Raw genomic sequence first — 21,555 nt, forward strand, 5'->3', positions numbered from 1 at the left:
TTCATACTATCAAATCAACAGCAGTGTCCTAAGTACTAAGGAAGTGGTAAGGGACCTGGGATTACAGATTGGCCATGACCTTAACTTCGACCAACACGTCTACTGTTGTAAGGAAAGCTTTCCACATACCTCACTTGATTAGTAAAGGAATAGCCTCGCGAACAAAGGAAGTTATAACCCCCTATACTTGACACTTATCCGGCCTATAATTGAGTATAATGTCCTATTCAGTATATACTGTACTAAGCACTTACAGCAATTAGAGAGAACTCAGAGGTTTCTAACAAAGATGATCAAGTGCCTCCAGCATGTGCCTTACACAGACCAGCTAAAATCCCTGTCACTATTTTCCGTACTGCATAGACTTCTTAGGGGAGACTTATGCCTGGCCTACAGAGCAATCAAAGACCCAGACCTAATGAACTTACTGCATATCCATAAATCAAATGGGTCTAGGGACTTAAGTATGTCCTAAAATGTAAATAGAACATGCTGGAGGGACAGATTTACCTCCCAGCAACTGCTGTGTCTTTGGAACAGGCTACCAATTCAAGTGAAATGGAACACCTCTATGACACTGTTCAATAGGAACCTAGATGAGTGAATGGGGCACCGTAAATTCTTACCAGTGTCCAGAACCCTCCTGGACATGGGCAGTCATCACTATATGCAGTGTGTTCCGTATTGTCTAGTACTTGTACGGTATTACATTGGGTTGAAATGGCTAGGCTTAAAATGACCTCCAGGTCAATAGCCTGGTTATCACCTATGATCCTATTTTAGAAAGGGGAGACTGGATGGCTATGGGATGGAAATGTGTAATGTCAGTGAAATTACCTCCTTTATCTAAGGGGATTTGCTGCGGTAGCGTTGTCGCCTCACAGTTAGATGTTGCATGTTCAATTCTCAGTTAGAGCGTCTTCTGTGTGTCGACATACATGAATGGGCATTCCTTCGTTGACGGTTGTGCGCTAGGCCCGGCAAGCCAGCACGTAAAAATCTACTGCCACTCATTAGCGGACCAGAGTTCTGCTGAGGCGACCCCTAACCGGGAAAAGCCGAAAGACAGTAGACAGTATCTAAGGGGATAATATGCACCATTTTCCACAAGTTAGGGACACATGAGTATGTTATTGATCTATTAATAAAATGACGATTGGGTATGCTATTTCATCTGCAGCTAGATTTAGGTATTCCAGTGGAAGGTTGTTGGCTGAGGAGGAACAAGGTTTTAGTTTACACAAAAGCCTTTTTATGAGAATTATAGAAACTGGTTGAAAGGTAAAGTGGGTGGAGATGTCTACATGTGTATTTGAGAGGTTGCAGATAGGTGAGTTTTGTGAAGGAAATCTGGTACGGTCTAAGGTAGGGGAAGTTTACTGTGTGGAAGGGGGTGTGTTAGGTGAGTTTGAGGTTAAGCTGGGTATGCATTCTATGAACTATAAATTGACATAGGTTGCTGTTTGAAGGGGGGGTGTTTGGGTAAAGGTTGGGGTCATTTTTTGTACTTGGGTTGATGAGAGATGATATGGAGGGCCAGCCTTTTTTTAGGTTTGTTTGTATGGCTAGCCTGTAGGCGAATATAATAACTTTTTATCTCTATTAACTCATTTCTTGATTTAGTTTCATAGCTGTCTGAATACTTGCCAGTTTTTGTCATATTTATTCTTTTGTCAGTTAATCCACGCTTTGTCTCTATCTTTCATAAGGAGTTTGCATTGGTTGGTAAGCCATGGGGTATGGCTATTTTTTAATTCTGTTTGTTAATTATGTGGCTAAGATATTAAGAGTATTTAGAAATGCTGCATTGAAGTATTCAGCTGTATCATTTCAGGGGAGTCTTTTAGGATGGACCAGTTAACTGCTTTCAGAGCTTCAATGAAAGACTCCTTGGAGAAACTAGTGAGATTATGGGTAGTTTTGAGCTTATGTTTGTTAGTTGTGTAATACTCCTGTAGGTATAAAATGGCAGGTGGTCACTTACAGTATCAGGGATGGTACCTGAGGAGGTAAAAAGAGATGGGTTGGTAACCAGAATCCAGTCCGGGATAGACATCCACAGTGCCTGTGTTATTTATTGAACATTTTGATGAGCATCCAAAAGTTACAAGAACAGAAAAAAGGGAAAAGTACAAAAGACAGTACGCTGTGATGGGACTTATAGTTCATGTGTAAATGAGAACAAAAGGTTTGCTACAAATAGGAGTTTTATGTAACTACTTAGAACATAAAGAATGATTTTTCAACTGCATCTGGGAATAAATCACAAAAGTGCACTGATTTTGCCTGACTTGATTACCTCAGGAAGAACATTCCATAATAAAGAAAACCAGTTTTCAAATTTTAGTAGAGGAGAGTTCACTGAGGAAGAACTAATCAAAGCAGACTTGATGAGACTAAAACCCAGGAAGGTGCCTGAAGACCCCTCAAATCAAACATGTAAGAGTCAGCATCCAGTTCACATCAACAACTCATAATTAACTCAGAAAGTGATTAACCTCAAAGTAAGTTGTAACTTTTTCATTAGTAGGCCCATTGAGTGAAAGCCTATTCATTCTATTTTGCCTGAATAGACTTTCAATTAATTCAGCATGAATAAGGCATACACATACTGAGAAAGCACCCATCATCAAATCTTTTGATTCTTGCTGGGCTTACGAGGAACACTCCAGAGTATTTGAAAATCCTAGGGGTGGTCATATTACCTCAGTCTGAGAGATAAGGCAAGTCATAGGTTCATAGATGTGTACCAGGCTAACAATCACTAAGGCATTTATAACCCTAGCCATGCATCCCAAATCTCTGACAAGCTCTGGTACTCATGATTAGTGTATGCAGGGACTTGGGACATGAAGGATTTACAAGCAGGGAATCTGGGAGATGAACTATTTACAGATTGCCTGTGTCCATTAGAGGCACATATTCTACAACAGGTGAATTTCTAGTTCCCTATCAAATTGTCCAAGTTAAACTTGAATTGTGTTAGGGGGGAACTCTGTTTCACAATGATGAGGAGCCTGCTCCAGATAAGGGGTACTCTCTGGGATACATACCTCTATCTCCATCAGGTCCTATTTATATGATAGGGGAGGTTTATGTCTTTAGAAAGGGTGATTCTGGTGCTGTTGGTTCATAGGTTCATAGGTAGGTACTAGGCTATTGGCCCTAGGACCTATATAAGCCTAGCCAAAAAGGTACCCTGGCTTTCGCCACCCAAGAAAATTAATTTCCTGTGCCCCTGTTGAGCAGAGCCACAGAGGTGATCCCCAGGGTGAATTTCCTATTTCCCATCCAATCATCAAGATTTTTCTTGAAGGGTGCTAATGAGGAGGTTTGTTTGATATAGATAGGTCATTTATTCCAGAGATGGGAAGTCTCTGGGACAGGAATCTATCCCTCCGGTATGTTCTGTTTATTGTGGTGACAAGGTTTAGGTCCCTAGAGCATGTAGCTTGGAGGGATTGGGATTTCTTTAAGTGGAGCATGTCCATCAGCTCTGGGTTTGACATAGCTTTGTATGTTAGGCAGAGATCACCACTGAGTAGGTGATATGCGACGGAGTAAAGCTGGAGTTTTTTAGATGTTCTGCGTAGGGCATCTGTTTGAGGCCGGTAATCCTCTTTGTGAGGTATTTCTCTGGCCTTTCCAGTTGTTGTAGATGTCTTGTGAGGTACATACCAAAAGGGGCGTTGTACTCTTTAATGGGTCTAATGAGTGATGAGTAGAGGGGAACAATGACCTCTTTATTTCTGGATGAGAAGCCTTTTGTGATGAGGTGTGCCACATAGAAGGATTTCCTGACTAATGTGGCGATGTGATTATCAAAGGAGAGACTACTGTCCACCTGTGTCCCAATGTCTCTTATCACACTTTCAGTGTAAAGTACACTACCGCCTATGTTGTAGTTCATTGGTACAGAGTTTTTACCAAAGGGGATGACAATGCACTTTTTGGCATTGAGCTTGAGGTCATTGCTTTGACACCAGACATCTGTCTTAGTGAGGCCCTTTTGTAGGATGTCCACATCGTTAGGGAGTTTCGATTATGGCTCCTAATTTGCAGTCATCTGCGAACTTTGTTAGCTAAAGACCTTCTGTGTTAGCCTGTACTTCAGAGAAGTAGATACCATACAGGAGAGGACCCAGGACTGAACCCTGTGGTACTCCACTTGTCACTGATCTGAAGTCAGATTTGGAGTCTGCTACTTTCACAGTGTGGGTTCTGTCAGTGAGCCAGTTGGCAACCCATCTTGTGACTTAGGGATTTATACCTAGTTTAGTGAGTTTATCTATAATTCCAGAGTGGGGGATGGTGTTGAAAGCCTTGGCAAGATCTGGATAGGCTGTGTGAACCACCTTACCATTGTCTACGGCTTTGGTGACTGCTTCAAAGAAGTCTGTCAGGTTTAGGTGACATGATCTGCCTTTTACAAACCCAAACTGGGTGGGGTCCAGAGTTTGGATATTACCAATGTCTTTGTTTATAAGTTCCATGATGATACATTCCATGGCTTTGCAGACCAGGCTCATCAGGCTAATGGGGCAGTAGTTCCCGGGGTCCGTGGTGGCTCCCCCCTTGTGGAGTGGGATAACCGCAGTAAGAAGCTGAGTAAGTTGGCAAATCATCTTGTGGCATAGGGATTTATACCTAGTTTAGTGAGTTCATCTATAATTCCAGGGTGGGGGATGGTGTCAAAAGCCTTGGCAAGATCTAGATAGGCTGTGTGCACCACCTTACCCTCGTCTACGGCTTTGCTGACTGATTCAAAGAAGTCAATCAGGTTTAGAAGACATGATCTGCCTTTTACAAACCCAAACTGGTTGGGGTCCAGAGTTTGGAGATTACCAATTACTTTGTTTATAAGTTCCATGATGATGCATTCCATGGCCTTGCAGACCAGGCTCGTTAGCCTAATGGGGCAGTAGTTTCTGGGGTCCATGGTGGCTCTCCCTTTATGGAGTGGGATAACTGTCTCTGTGCGCCATTTAGTGGGAACAAAGCCTGAGGTGAGGCTATGATTGAACATGGTGGTTAGGTGGGGTGCCAGTTCATTCTGTAATTCATGTAGAACGCAGCCTGGGATGTTGTCAGGTCCCATGGATGCTGTGTTCTTGGCTTTGGAGAGTGTGGTCTTTACCTGTGCAGCTGTGATTACAGGAACTTTGCATTCTTCCAGTGTAGAGATGGGCCCTTTAGGGGGTGAGAGGGGGGTAAAGTTAGCACTGAAACTATCTGCCAGGAAATTGGATTGGATTGGTCTTTAGAATCAGTGGCAATTTTGTTTTTGTAGCTAGCTTTGGAGGATTTTATGAGGGATCTCAGCTTCTTACTGAGGCTGACCAGGGAGTTTCTCCAATCATGGGATTTTACTCTTTTTTTACAACAGTTTCTTCCTTCTGTTGTAGAGTTTGTTTATGACAGGGGACCACCAGATTGGCTTCCTTTTTTTGGAGGATAGCATCTTGGTTCTGTTAGGGATAGCACGATCCATGCATTTATGTAAGTGCTTATAAAGTGCATTTTTGTAGGATTCAGCAGTCGTTCCTCTATTGTCCTTCTGCATGGGTGTAGTGAAGTTTGCCACTTCTGTCTTAAAAAGCATGAAGTTGGCTTTGACAAAACTTTTTATGGTGGTTTCCCTAATGGGGATGGGGGCGGGATGTGGATGTGTAGGGTGATTAGCTTGTGGTCGTATCTGACCAACGAGGAATTGACCTCTGATGTGGAACACCGATTGTCCATGTTGCTAATGACCAGGTCTAGGATATTGCTGCCCCTGGTGGGGTTGTAGATAAGTTGATCCAAGGCATTGGAATTTATGAATTCCAGAATACGTTGAGCAAAAGAGTTGGTACATGAGTAGTTTTCCCAGTTAATGGTGGGGTAGTTGAAATCTCCCATTATTAGAGTGTTGGGTTGTACCTTAATATTTTCCACTGTATCAAGAAATGAGGACCGGGAATCCTGGGGCATGGTGGGGGATCTGTAGCAAGTTAAAATTTGGATTGCGGTCTTGCCCAGAGTTAGTTGCATTTGGATAATCTCGGATGCATTATGCTGAGCAACTTGCCTGGAGGTGTAGATATCCTTAATGAATATGGACACGCCTCCACTTTTAGTGTATTGGTCCAGGTTAGGTGGCTGAAAGGTGTGGTATGAGTTGTAGCCTGGTAATGCAGGGGTACTCTCTGGAGCCTTGAATCAGGTCACTGTCACTGCACAGATGTCGATGTTCTCCATTTTAAGGAGTGCCACGAGTGAATGCATTTTGAGGTTTAGACTTCTAGTATTGAGTAGCATTACCCTCAGATTTTGCTTGCTTGTACCTGTTAAGATGGTGATTTTGTCATTTGAACCTTGCCAAAAAAAGGCATGATAGGGGTAGAAAGAGCCTTAGCCAGTATCCGGAATCTCAAGGGTGACAAGTGCAGGCCATCTCTGGCAAAGCATTGTGGTCTGTCAATCATGTAATCCCAGGCAGACAGATACTGGATCCACTTAGAATGACACCAGAATCTTAGCCAATTGTTGAAGTCAATCACTTTGTCCTTGTACTGTGGTATTATTCTGGGTGATGGCATGATGCTACTCAGTGCTAGGGTCATAACTGCCTGGGCTACAAGATCGGAGAGCTCCTCCATGTCACTTTTCATGTAGTCTAGAGAGGTGCATCTCATGTCATTCACACCAACATGAACAATGACAGAGTCATATTTGTACTTGTTGTGGAGTGACCTGAGTGTGTGCATTATGTGGCAGATCCTGGTATCTGACAGGCAGCTGACAGTAACTTTCTCCTTGTTTAGCCTGGTGAGTGGAACATCAGTGTGCCTGACTATAGAGTCACCTATGACTAGGGTGTTGGGTACATTGTTATGCTTCAAGGGCTGTGGTTGAGTGGCACACTGAGTTTGTGGGCTATGTGTCATTTGGGTTGTGTTGGGGAGTGGAGGTTGCTTGCGTTTCTGCTTTGGAGGTCTCTGTTGCTTCAGCAGATTTTTATTGATAGCCTCCATGAATGTTGGTGTGTGTTTTGTGTTGCTATGTGTGTGTTTTGGTGGTGTAGCTTTTGAGGGACTATGTGATGAGTGTGGTGTGGTGCAAGTGTTTACCTTCTCCACTTGACTGTCTAGTCCAGTCTTGGGTGAAGAGAACTCTGCTTCCAGTTTGGCTATATAAGTGCATCTCTCACTGGTTGTAGTGTTGGGTGGTAGGAGGAGATGGTTGTCTGTGTACATGAGGCAACTGCTGCATTGCTCCAAGATGCCCTGATTCATCAGGTAGACAGGAGAAAACACCGGGAGCTGACCCTTGGACATGGCTGGAAAGGTGCTTATTTATTACGTATTAAAAATTGTTTTCCGCTAGACAAGTGAGGAAAGTTGAGTGTTGTAGTAATTTATAGCTTATTTAGTGCATACAATGAGTTCTGAGCAAGTGCTGAGCTCAAAGAAACAGATCTGAGTGCCAAATCTAAAAAACTGGCTAGTTCTAAGGGAAAATTTGAAAAGCAGACTTTATGGCGCAGATATGCAGGAGGCTCAACAGAGTGGGGTGCAATGACGCCTTGTCTGCCAGGCATGGCTCTCACTTCAACAGCCTGTAGGAGTCAGAGTATAGTGAGAGGGCTTTGATGTAGTCAACATAGGACATGTTATTTACACCCTGTAGTCTTTTAGTGAGGCGCCTGAGTGTATATTCCAGTTGTTGGATGTGCCTGGTTTGGTACATACCAAATAAGGCATTGTACTCAATGATAGATCTGATGAATGACAAATACAGTTGTACAATAACACCATTGGACCTAGATGCCATATCTTTGTTTATAAGTTGCACAACATAGAATGATCTCCTCACTACTGTAGACACGTAATTGTCAAAGGCTAGATTACTACCAATATTTGTCCTGAAGTTTCTGACCACTGGGTTGACTTTTAGAGGTGTGTTTTCCATATGAAATTAATAGGAGTATCTGACTCCCTAAAGGATACTATTATGCATTTCTTGGCATTTAGTTTTTCTCCATGGCTCTGAAAGGTGTTCTTGGTCTGTGTCAGTCCTTTTTGGAGAACATCAGTGTCAGTGGGGCAATCTGTGACTACTCCTAATTTGCAATCATCTGGAAATTTAATCAGTTGAGGGTACTTGATGTTGGCCTTGACATCAGAGAAGTAGATGTCAAAAATGAGCCATCACAGGATCAATCCCTCAGGGACTGCACTGGTGAATTCCCTTTTTGTAAAGGTGGACTCCCCAGTTCTAACTTCCTGAGTCCTGCCTATGACCCAGTTAGCTATCCACACTGGGTGACATAAGGGTTTATATCTAACATCTTTAGTTTGTCAACATTGCCTGAGTGAGGTGCTGTATCAAATGCACTGGCCTGGTCAAAGAAGACAGTATGGACCATTTTGCCCTTGTTCATTGTCAAAGAAGTCAACCAAGTTGAGTGGCATGACCTGCCCTTGATGAAACCAAACTGGGTCCAGTGTCTGGAGGTTTCCTATGTCATTATTGATCCTTTCTATGATAATTCTTTCCAAGGCTTTGCATATGAGACTAGCGATCCATACGGGTCTGCAGTTTCCAGGGTCTGTACTTTGTGCAGAGGTATGAAGATTTCTGTTTTGAGGCATGAAGCTTGTTTGGAGGCTATGGTTAAATAGTGATTTTAGAGGGCCTGAAAGGTCATGTTTCATGCTATTTAGAGGTCCATTGATGCAGTTCTCTTTGCCTTAGAGAGATCACTGAGGATCTATTCCCTAGTGATAATATTTATATTTGATGGTATTTTGTAAAGGGAGGCTGGGGGATGGTGGATAATTTTACAGCTGAATCTGTCTGCCAGTATGTTTTTCAATCTTCTAGTTCAAAATATGAGCTCTGCACAAAATTATTGATTGCCTTTGAGGTTACTGACATGTCTGAAGATTGCCTTGCAGTTGTCTTTGGCCTGGGAATCCAACTTTACCTCAAATTTGGATTTGGTAGACTTTATTTGTCCTCTGACTTAATTGTTTAGTTGGATGAGAGTGTTTTTATCCTGCTGGGTGCTACACTGCTAATTTTTGCCAAGATTTTCTGACTTCTTTTATACATCTTACTGCTGTTGTGATTCCACCTGGGTGGCTTGTTTTCATATTCCTGGTCAATACAGCTGCCTCTATTCAGTTTTTAACATGCTTAAATAGCATTTTCTGTGAACACATCCACATAGGCAGCAGTGTTCTCAGGATTTAGCAGTGCTTGAAATTTTGCCAAGTTATCTATCACTTAATAGTAGGAAGTTAGCCTTAAAGTAGTTCCTAAACATTCTAAGTTTAGCTGGGGTTCTGTGTTCAATTTTTCTTCAAAAGAGAACATCACACAGTTTGCAACCCGTCTATAAAAATAGATTTTTTTGACTCCTATCTTGCTCATTAACTTTAGCCATTCACTCTTGCGAGTAGCTCATTGGAGAACTGTACTATACTTTTTTTTGACAAGTCTGGCAAGAGGTCTATATCTTGTGGCCCTACTAAAGATGAACATTCTCTTATACCAGTTTATTCACTCTCTATTGTCTGCATTTAGCATATGTATATATATATATATATATATATATATATATATATATATATATATATATATTTATTTATTTATTTTTTTTTTAAACTTCTTTATTTCATTTTTAATACAGGCATAACTCTTCAAAAAAAATCATAGTTCTTGCATTATTGGCATACAATGTGGTTTCCAGCATATATAAAAATTGCACAGTACAAAACTATTTAAATGAATATACACAAGTGCCTTATTCTCATTACATAAAGTACCTATGTTAAGCTTACATATTTAGATTATTATCAAATCATACTGGAAAGTGATTCAATGTGTGATAGTAATTAAGATTTTCTTTCTCTTTATGGTGTTATTTCTTGGGTTAAAGTCTCTATGCTAAAATTACATTATATGCCTGTTCCCATGTTTCCAAGAGCTTCGGGGCTTTACTGCCTTTATCAATAAACATTTTGTGAGCTAACAAATGTTTAGTAGCCTTCTTTTTGAATTCTACCCATGTGATAGTCATATGATCCAACCATTTGAATGCTATGTAAAGTTTTATTAGTAAGAATAACGTTATATAAATGTTTATTTTTTTTTGTTAGCTTTATGGGTGTAATGTGTAGTACTGTGAATTCCCAAGTTAGGGTTGAGTTGTGGTATCCAATTTTTTGGAGTTGGATTTTTATGGAGTTCCATAGTTTATACACACATTTACAGCTCCAAAATACATGAATTAGGTCTGCTTTTTGCTTCTTACAGTAAGGGCAGTGTTCGGAGTGGGATGTATTAAATTTATTTAGAACTGTAGGTGTAAGAACTGACATGTCTGAAGATTGCCTTGCAGTTGTCTTTGGCCTGGGAATCCAACTTTACCTCAAATTTGGATTTGGTAGACTTTATTTGTCCTCTGACTTAATTGTTTAGTTGGATGAGAGTGTTTTTATCCTGCTGGGTGCTACACTGCTAATTTTTGCCAAGATTTTCTGACTTATAAAGGTAAGTGTTGTTGTTAATCATGAGTTGGGTATATGTTAACTTTTTTAGAGGAATCGTTTTAAAAGTTAATTTAATAGCCTGTCTCAACTGTTGTTCCATGATAGAAGGATTTGTTTTTAGCCAATATTTCTATACGAGTATGATATTTTGATGCTTAATCTCACTAATCATTTTATAGGTATTAGATAACATTTTTCCTCTGGGTAGTACGCTTTCCCATAGAGATTTGCAAGTCTCTAGGTCTACCATATTTAAGTTAGTATTTTGTAGATATTTTGAGTATAGTTCTTTAATTTGCCTTAAGATGATTGTGTATGATTTAGGGAAGTTAAGCTGTCACCCTAATTCTGTAATTGAGCTATCCTGGTAAGGTTAGAGATCTAGAATTCTCAAATATTTTAAGAGTGGAAAGTTGTTAAGATTTAACATTGTGTTATTGATTGTTAGGTTCGGATTCTTGTGTAGAGGTTGTAGCATTATCATAGCTGGTCTAAGGTTTATTGATTTAAACAGATTCTGTATTATGAGGCTAGAGTGTTTTAGAGTGACTATGATCTTATAATCTGACATATCTTTTCTATTAAGGAATAGACGTGCTCTAGGATTGAAGCCTAAATTTTTAACTTGTCTCTTATATATTGTTAGCCACTTTGGGGACCATTTGTTGGTCACTGGATTGTGTTCCACTAATTTTAGGATTCTGCTACTGTTGATAATATTGTAGTATAACATGAAGTCCGATAAGTCTATTCTCCCATTTAATTTGGGGAGAGTTAGTTTTTGGTAAGATATTCTTGTTTTTTTTTAGGTTCCCATATAAATTTAGCTAGAAATGTATGTAGCTGGTTAAAGAATTTGTTATGAACTATTACCTGTCAGGACATAAATGTGTATATTATTCTAGGCAATATATTCATTTTGATTATAGAAACCTTGGAGAGAACGGGTAATGTAAGATTCCTCCATCTATTGCAGTCTTGTTTTATATTTTACCATTTATTCAGAATATTGTCTTGATAGAATTCTCTTTTGTTTTGAGAGCATGTGATTCTCAGGTATTTCATTGATTGTTTTATCTTTGCATTTAGCATATTTTATTGCTACACGGAGAGAGCTTTTTGCTTCTAGCACAACCGATTAAGAACCAATGGCTTGATGAGCTGTCATCTGCTACCTGTTCATTTTTTTTATGCACACTTATTCTTCTACTTGGCAGCCAGCAACTTACTTGCAGACTACAGTAAGAGGTTATAGTGACTATAAGCTCTTCTGTCCATCCACTCCCCTGCCTACAGTAAAAGCACTCCTTGGTAGACAAGGTCTTCCTCATTCCTGTACCTTGACTCTGCCACCTGGCTGTTTTGCAAGTCCAGTCTAAGCAACAGGACAAATTGAACCCTCCCCCTGAGAGGACAAGTTTGACTACTGATTCCATCTATCCCTGTCAGGCTCTTTACACACCTAAGTCCACTGTCTGAACATGAGTTTGATGGGCACCACTTTGTACTTTAGCCCTCTGAATCAGAATTGTCTATAAGATACCTACATTTCTGATAAGGACATGACAGTTTATTTCAAAGAGTTATACAGCCAAACAGATGCTTAAGAATTCCAACAGATTAAGTAATGCAACTCTAGACTCCAATGTGAGGCACATCCTTACTTTCAAAAGACAATTAAGGATATATGCTCTGTTTTTCATTGTGGAATGAATATGCTAATGCTATCAAAGTATATTTTCCTAGTTTATGTTAAATTCTGTTTTTGTGCTTTGTAGTTAAGTAATATACATTTTAATTTACTCAACCCACTTATCACTGTACCTGTTTGTTTTTTTTTTTTCAGGGATTATTCCAGACAATTAAAATGCTATTGTAGGATTGTGGATATACAAGGCCAAATGCACTACAAAATAAAGAGAATTCATCAGCATGCTGGATCAATGCATTGTATATGCATGTTGAAGATGAGGGATCTATGCACAGAACCCCATGGGTCTCATTAATGGAATCAGAAAGATTCCAGTACAGTGTCTTTCCATATGAGGTTCAGCTTTCTATTGTCAAGAAAACTGCTGAGCAAAGTAGAAAAAATAAGGTGTATTGCAAAAATAAGGCAGTTTGCAGAGAAGAAGAGAGTAGAAGGCCGAGTCAGAAACTTTAGAAAAGCCTATAAATGGAGCAGCAATCAGACTTTACTGTTTGAGTTTAGAATGTATACATTGAGTAGCAAGACCCAGTGTCCCTTCGGTAAACCCTGTTGCAGTTTGTTAGTTGATGATTGGAACTTTACAGACTTCCAGTTTTTTATGATAGCAGCTGACAGAGCAAAACATGAGGTTATAATCTGTTACACGTGTAGAATATCTCTTAACAGAGGTGATATGAGAGTTTTCTCACAGCCTAAAGGTTTGAATAATGGTTTCATAACAGTTTGCTAGATGAGTTGTTGAAGGCAGAAACAGTCAAAAACTGGAGATAAATTAGTAGTCATCAGTTTAAAAATGGAGTCTATCATGACAGACATAAAAATTGTGACCTGAAAGGTTCCACCAAAGTATCACTGTATGCCACTAGTATTTGCTATACATAAGTTTTCTTGACATTGTTGCAAAGTTTCTGTACAAATTTCTGTACAAATTTCTGCAGTCTGTTGAAGTAAAGAGACAGTTCCCATTTGGCAGAAGTATCTGCTTATTTCCCGTACTTTTATCTATCACTGGCTGCTATTACCTCCATATGCCAACTTGCTGAGCTATAACATGATTATTTTCAGTTGTCGTTGTTTGAGCAGATAGATTTCAGATTCATGTCAAGTCACTGATGGTAATTTGGTAAAAAAAAAAAGTAAACAGTTTGCCAAAACCACCTTTGAAAAACAATTAAACAATTTTGTTTTGCAGGGGTGCAATCACTGCTGCTCTCTCCATGAGGGGAGAGCAACTCCCCATACTCCCAGCCTTATATATAAATATATATATATACCAACTCTGAGGTCACACAACAGTAGAAAAAATAGCAAACCCCACTGTTGGCAAAACTAAGTTTGGAAAACAGCACTTGATCTTTTTGCATTTGTCGAAGTTACATTCAGTGATGTGACTTGCTCCCATAGCTTTTCACCTGGGACCATATGCTGAGAATTCCAGTTACATTAGTTGAAAAAGTTAAAAGAGATAATAAAAATAGGAGCATGGTGAATATAGTACTAATTGACATCTGTAAGTAGTCGAGAAAAGAGATTGTGACTGAAGAGCTGTGAGGATTTGACTCTAATAAACTTGTGCTTTTGAGGAATGTTAGAGAACCCACTTGTAAATATATGAATAGGATCACTAGGCATACCAGTAGAAATCTTAGGTGCCTTAAAGTTCTTAAAAGATCTAGCAAAGATCTAATCTATTGAGGATCCTAACTCTACAAATGACTACATCTGCAGGCATGTATTCCCCTTGCAGCTAAACATCATGAAAAAATACTCCTCATACAACATGAGATACTACTCATAAGCAATACCTAGAATCAAAGTCCATAACACAGCATGTGTGTTTTCTTCTCAGTCACCTACTCTTTGGCAGGCTCTCTCCATCGAGCTAAATGAAATCAACACTTACTCTAAGTTCAGAATGCAACTCAAAAAGCTCTTCTTCATCCAAGATAAATTCTCTTGTTGCAACACAGGATATATAACCTAAAAGGGTCTATATCACTTCATCGAAACAGCAGAAGTTCAACACCATATGCTCGAACTTCTAACCTCGAAGTGCAAAACCATCGAAGGCTTAGAACAGCAATTTTTTTCCCAGGGAAAAAAATTGCTGTTCCAAAAACACACACACAACACAAGCACACCAAAAAACAGCAATCCACACACATACACTTAAAATTCTACATCTAACCCTACACTAAACTGTACATACACTACTATCTATCCACTTACCTTAACCCAAACCCTAACCATAAGGTCCATCACTATCGCACACTCACCTGACCTGCACCCTAACCCTAACTCACATATCCCGCCCTAACCCTAAAGTCTGTCACTATTGCACACCCATCTCACCTGCGCCCTAACCCTAACTCACCTTACCCATGCCCTAACCCTAACGTCCACACAGTCGCACACTTACCTGAACCCAACACGTACATTTTCACCACAGTGCTGAAAATCGCAAAGCCACAGAAATGGCCCACCAAATTCTTTCCCTGGGAAACAGTTTGGTGTTCCGCAGCTTCGCAATAATCAGTTTTCGAACTTCACAGTTGGAATGTATGGTGTTCAAACCGCTGAATTTTCGACAAACTGATAGGAACCCAACCTAAAACACCATACATACTTCCTTTCTACACCGTTTCTCTTCTCGTCTCATAGAATTACTGAAGGATGACCCACTTTAGAGCTAATATGGGATGCTTCTCTGCTAGAAGCTAGGTCCCCTGTTATAAGATGAATAATGGATTAAGTCAAGCCATTAAGGTTAATGGGCTCATCCATAAAGTGATCACTGGTGTTATTGCACTCCATCTTCAGATATCACCCTTTGGTAAATTTAGCCTTAAAACAGGACAACCTATTTGTTAGCAAATAATGCCTAGATGCAAACAAAGGATGGATATAAGTCATTTTTGGTCCACTGACCGGTATTAACTTATGATTTAATTCTCTATAACAATATGCAATAGGATGAAATCAACATCAGAGGGAATATTGTCATTCTAAATGCAAGAACTTCACAAGAGTTCTCAAAATAAGGTAACTGGTGGAGTGACTTAATTTGTCCATAATATGTTTGTTCAATCATATTGCAAATATACAAAAATGTCTAAAAGGTATGAATCAATGGAATGAAGGAACAAAGGTTCATAGGTTCATAGGTTCATAGGTTCATACTAGGCTATCTGCCCTAGGGCATTTATAAGCCTAGCCAGAGTGTGTTTGGCTTTCGCCACCCATTTTAAAATAATTTTGCTATGCCCTTTTTCGAGGTTAGTATACTGTGCCTCTGTCTAACAGTGACACAGAAGTGATACCCGGGGTAAACCTACGATCTCCCATCCACTCATCAAGATTCCTCTTGAAGAGAGTCAATGAGGGACTCTGCCTAACCTGGACTGGGATTTTATTCCAGAGTGAAGGGAGCCTCTGGGTTATGAATCTGTCCCTCCAGCATGTCCTATTTATTTCAGTGCCGAGGTTCAAGTCCCTCGAGCGCGTAGCTCGATGGGATTTGGATTTTCTGAGGTGCAGCATGTCCATTAATTCCTATTTGGACATGGTTTTATACGTCAGGCACAGATTGCCTCTGAGCAGGCGGTATACCACTGAGTAGAGCTGGAGTTTCTTTAACCGGGCAGCATACGGCATCTGTTTGAGCCCCTTGATCCTCTTGGTGAGGTACTTTTGGGGTCTTTTCAGTTGCTGCAGGTGTCTGGTAAGGTACATCCCAAAAGGGGCATTGTACTCAATTATGGGCCTGATGAGGGATGAGGAAAGAGGCACAATGACCTCCCCTGATCTAGATGTGAATCCCTTCATGATTAGGTGGGCTATATAAAATGTTTTTCTAACCACTTTGGCCACGTGGTTGTCAAATGAGAGATTGCTATCAACTTGGATCCCCAGGTCCCTAATTACTTCTTCTGTACTTAATGGATTACCACCTATGTGGTAATTTGTGGGCACTTTGTTTTTGCCAAAGGGGATGACTATACACTTTTTGGTGTTTAGCTTGAGGCCATGGCTCTGGCACCAGTTGTCTGTTTCTATGAGGCCCTTTTGAAGGATGCTTGTGTCGGCTGGAGAGTCTATTATGGCGCCCAGTTTGCAGTCATCTGCGAACTTGGTCAGCCACAGTCCTTCCATGTTGGCCTGTACCTCCGAGAAATATATACCGAACAAGAGAGGTCCCAGAACTGAGCCTTGTGGGACGCCACTTGTAACTGGTTTGGAGTCTGACATGGCTCCAGCTATTCTAACCATGTGGGTTCTGTCCTTGAGCCAGTTTGCAACCCATCTAGTGACATAGGGGGTTATATTTAAGCTGGTGAGCTTATCTATAATGCCCAAGGTAGGTAGTCAGGTAAGTATTTAGGTATAGAAGTTATGTCAGTACTGTTGCTCAGATAGGACAATTTTGCTCATAAAATATGTGCTTTGATACAAGCAGACCTGAATTTGGAATGATATGTTTAGAATGGATGAATCAACAGCAGAGAAGTGGAATAGAGTATCACAGTCTGTCAGTGTATAATTATTTTTGAAAGTGAATTTACAGGTTGCTTTAAGCCTAACTTTTTCTAAAATTGTTCTCAAATGTTACAACTTATTCCAATGTTCACTTTAGAGGGAAATCATCAACGCTGTTCCAGCATTTCAGCTGCATCCAGAACCATCCAATTTAAGATATGAACATTTTCCTGATTAACTGCACTTGTACTTGCTTCATACAGTCAACACTACTGTGTTTGAACATTTTAAAGCATTTATTTAATTTTGAGGTAAAATAGTCATTTCTCTGTTCCTTGGCTTTTCTCGTCTGTGTGCCTCCAAATCTCTGTGCAGAAGAGAGATTTAGCCATGACTGAGTTGTTTGGTAGCTGTTTGTTGTTTAATCTATACTTGAGAGTTACTTTTGCTGTGCTTTTACATTAACAGATTGCAGGATTAGTAAGCTTGTGGCAGAAGGTGTTTACCTGGATTCTCTGAGTTAGAAAGCACTAGGGGAAACTCAAAGTGTGGTTGTTTATGGGCTACAGGGCATAGGTGTCAGTTTACAAGCATTTTTCTCTACTATAAATCAAACAAGTTGCGAGGCTCTTTGTTTGCTTACAAAGAATTTTGTAATGCTTTTCCAGTGTTTCAACTGCAACCAGAGCCATCCAATCTAAAAAGAATAGTTTTTTTGAATAACTGTACTTGTACTTGCCTCATACAGTAATCAAACTGTTTTGAGCATTTTAAAAGCCTTTACTTAATGTTGTGGCAAAACAGTAATTTCTCTGTTTTTAGCTTTTCTAGTCTCTGTGCTTCCAAATCTTTTTGCAGAGGGGTGAATTAGCCAGGGACTTAGTTGTTCGGTAGTTTGTTGTTTAATCTACACTGGAGAGCTGCTTTTGCTGTGCTTTTATATTAAGAAATTCCAGGATCGTACATCTTGTAGCAGAAGGTGTTTACCTGATATCTTTGATTTAGGAAGCACTGCAAGAAGCTGAGAGTGTGGTTATTTATTGGTTAGAGGGCATAGGCATCAGTTTTCAAGGTTTTTTCCCTGTGTGGAGCTGCCCATTGGGTTGTGGCAGTTAGAAGTGCCCTGTACAGTACAAACTCCTAGACAGTAAAATTTCCCTGTAACGTTAGGACTAAGTCCAAAACCTGTTAAACAGTGTGGCATTGTACATAAATAAGATTAGAGAAGTTAGTTTGTACATCAAATATCACTACCATATCCTAGCATTATATAATATACTGCCATTAAGCCCATAAACTACCCTAGAAGACCCCTGTTAAAACCAAATCTTTAATCCTAAACAGCCAATCCTATGACAGGATCAGACAAAATTTATATGGAATTTCCAAATGTCTCTGTGGCCAGCTTGATAGGAATCCTAAGACAATGTAGCAAGTGTCTCATGTTTTCAGACAACCAGTTAATTAAAAAGAAAAAATGACACAGTATGTAAGAGATGTAAATACACAACTTTCTTGGAGGCAAAAATCTCACATACAAACGAGGTTGTCAGGAATTCTCACACTACATCCCTCATACATATCATTCACCACACAGATACAGTTTGTCTTTTGCTAAGGTACTTAAAAGAAACCTTCGCAAATCTCAAAGACCTCCAAAGCCATCCTACCTCTTGCTTGGCTGCTGTGTGCCTCCTATCTGTGCGGATTTTCACTACCCTTCTCACGGGACCCAGCCATACCAGAGAAAAGAAGCTCTGCCCTCCATGAGGACCTGAACTGTGCCCAATTAATCCCAATACAAGATTTTTGTCAGGGAACAACTAATATTAAACTAAAGGGCTGCCTAAATTTTCACTATCCTTCTCACGGGACCCAGCCATACCAGAGAAAAGAAGCTGTGCCCTCCTTGAGGACCTGAACTGTGCCCAATTAATCCCAATACAAGATTTTTGTCGGGGAACAACTAATATTAAACTAAAGGACTGCCTAAATTTTCACTACCCTTCTCACGGGACACAGCCATACCAGAGAAAAGAAGCTCTGCCCTCCTTGAGGACCTGAACTGTGCCCAATTAATCCCAATACAAGATTTTTGTCAGGGAACAACTAATATTAAACTAAAGGACTGCCTAAATTTTCACTACCCTTCTCGCGGGACCCAGCCATACCAGAGAAAAGAAGCTCTGCCCTCCTTGAGGACCTGAACTGTGCCCAATTAATCCCAATACAAGATTTTTGTCGGGGAACAACTAATATTAAACTAAAGGACTGCCTAAGTAGGTTTATGATATATATTTGTCCCTGAATACTTAACCTCTGCACCTAGCCTACCTACCTGCCCAGGACTACCAGCAGCCAGCAACAGTCCCCTATATCTTGCTGACCAGACCCTCATTCCTACTCTGTTATTACTATCACTAGTATTCCTACCTTTCCTCCTTTGAGTTCTACTGAATTTCCTACTACTATTCCTATCTCTATCTTATTTTTTCCTGTTCATATCTGCTTCTATAACTCTGCCTTCTACATGGCCCTTTACACTCCTCTGAATCTTTGCCCAGCTTACTGTTTTCAGCCTACTACCTGGATCTGTACTCTAGTATATTCTCCATTCCTCTCCCCTGCCCACACTATCCCGATCTTAACCTTCCTACTATAGCTCTGCCTATAACATACCCTAAAACTTCTTAATATTTATACTACCAGTTTTAACTTACCTGCTGTTTTTACACCTGCCTGATTGTTTCCTCTCTGCAATTTCCTACTCCTTTGGCTCTGCCCACTCCGTTCGCCCTTCAGGCTCACTCCGCTCCCCTCCCTGCCCCCAAATTCCACCCGCCCCTGGGACCTCTACATTTATCCCCACATAACCACACCCACCACATCCCCTACCCAATCAGAATATATTCTTCTCTCCACCCACTACATAGCAGACTCCTCCCTTATCCACCCTTCCCTCTCTGCACATAGACCTATTTTATACTATCCCCACTCACCTCATCATGTCCTACACTCACCTTCCTCTCCTACTACTAACTCTTCTAACTATTCTTACCTCTACCTACCTCATAACCTACTATGAGCAACCTTTATATTCAACCTTTTGTACTCCACACAAACATACCCTAGCTACCCCCACAACCATGCTCACAAACCATAGCTGTCCCATATACAGCAACTCTTATCTTGAACCTAAATATCATAGGCTCTCACACATCAAATACCTTATTCTTCAACAAAACACTGGTACTGCATCAAACCCCCTCAACTAACTAACCTTTATCATGGTTTATCATTAATTTATGGGGACATCCACCCCAACCCAGGCCCTAACATAGACATACCATCCCATAATTCCCAAACATTGAATCCCATGTCTGCACCACAAACTAAACCTCCCAAATCTCTTACAATAGCTCATCTAAACATCCAAAGCATATGTAACAAACTTCCTGCTCTTCATGCCCTACTCGAAGTCCAGCAGTATGACATTCTCTGTCTTACTGAAACCTGGCTTAAACCCACAATAAAAGATAACGAAATTATCCCCCCTGGCTATAACATCCTAAGACAAGACCGTCTTAATAAAATAGGAGGAGGAGTAGCTATACTTTTCAAAACTGGACTGGAAATAAGTAAATCATCCCTTACCCCACCACATGACCCTAATGTTGAACTAATTATTTCCAAACTCTCCCTAAACTCTCACAAGACTATTAATATCATCTGCACATATCTTCCCCCAGGCAACAATCCCCCCATATTAGAAGACCTACTAAACTGGTTTTCAATAAATCTCCTTCAAGAAACAATACTACTAGGCGACTTTAATATTGATTGGAACTTATGCAAACAAGCTAATCCATTGACCATTATAAACTTACACGGATTTCATCAAACCATTAACTCCACAACTAGAACAAATAAAAACAATAACAAAGAATCCATACTTGACTGGATCTTAACCAATAATACCCAACAAAAGTACTCAACAGGTACCCTCCCAGATGATCTTAGTGACCACTCTCTCACATACATCATTAGGCACAAAACTCATCTAACAACACCCCCCCTAATTCTCTTATCTCACAGCAAAAAAGACTTTAACCTTCAACAGTTTCAAAATGAACTCAGCTTAATCAACTGGTCACCTCTAAAAACTCTCCCAATAGATGAAGCTGTTAACCACTTTAATAATACCTTTCTTACTATTCTCGATCACCATGCCCCCACCCGTTCTATACAAATGAAATCTATAACTGCTCCATGGCTTTCAACCAACACCAAACAACTTATCCTTAGTAGGAATAAAGCCTGGACCAAATGGCGAACCACTAAAGACTCTTTTGATCACATTAGCTTCAAACAAAAAAGGAACATAACTAAGCTTGCTATCATACAAGATAAAAAGAACTATTATACCCAGCTACAGCAATCCTCCCACCACCAACCACAAAAATTTTGGAAATCAATTAACTCACTACTATCCCCTGGCAAGGTCAAAACTCCAAACCCACTCGGCTCCTGCCCTGACTCCCCTCTACAAACAGCTAATGCATTTAATAACTTCTTTACATCAACCATACTTAAACTGGCAAACCAACAAAGCCCCGACCCCTCATTACTAGGGAACACTAGCTGCACTCCACCTCCATTTCTGCTTAAACCCATACCCACCTCCTATATTCTACACTTACTTCAGAAACTCAAACCCTCAACACCCTCAGCTGACAAATTGCCGGCTGAATATCTCCAGCTAGGTGCTAAAGCTATTGCCTACCCTATCTCAATTCTAATCAACAGAACCATAAAAGAAAGTACTAT

The sequence above is a fragment of the Protopterus annectens genome, chromosome 7.part0 (genome assembly GCF_019279795.1).
Source record: "Protopterus annectens isolate FY-2018-M chromosome 7.part0, PAN1.0, whole genome shotgun sequence".
Taxonomy (NCBI): Eukaryota; Metazoa; Chordata; order Ceratodontiformes; family Protopteridae; genus Protopterus; species Protopterus annectens.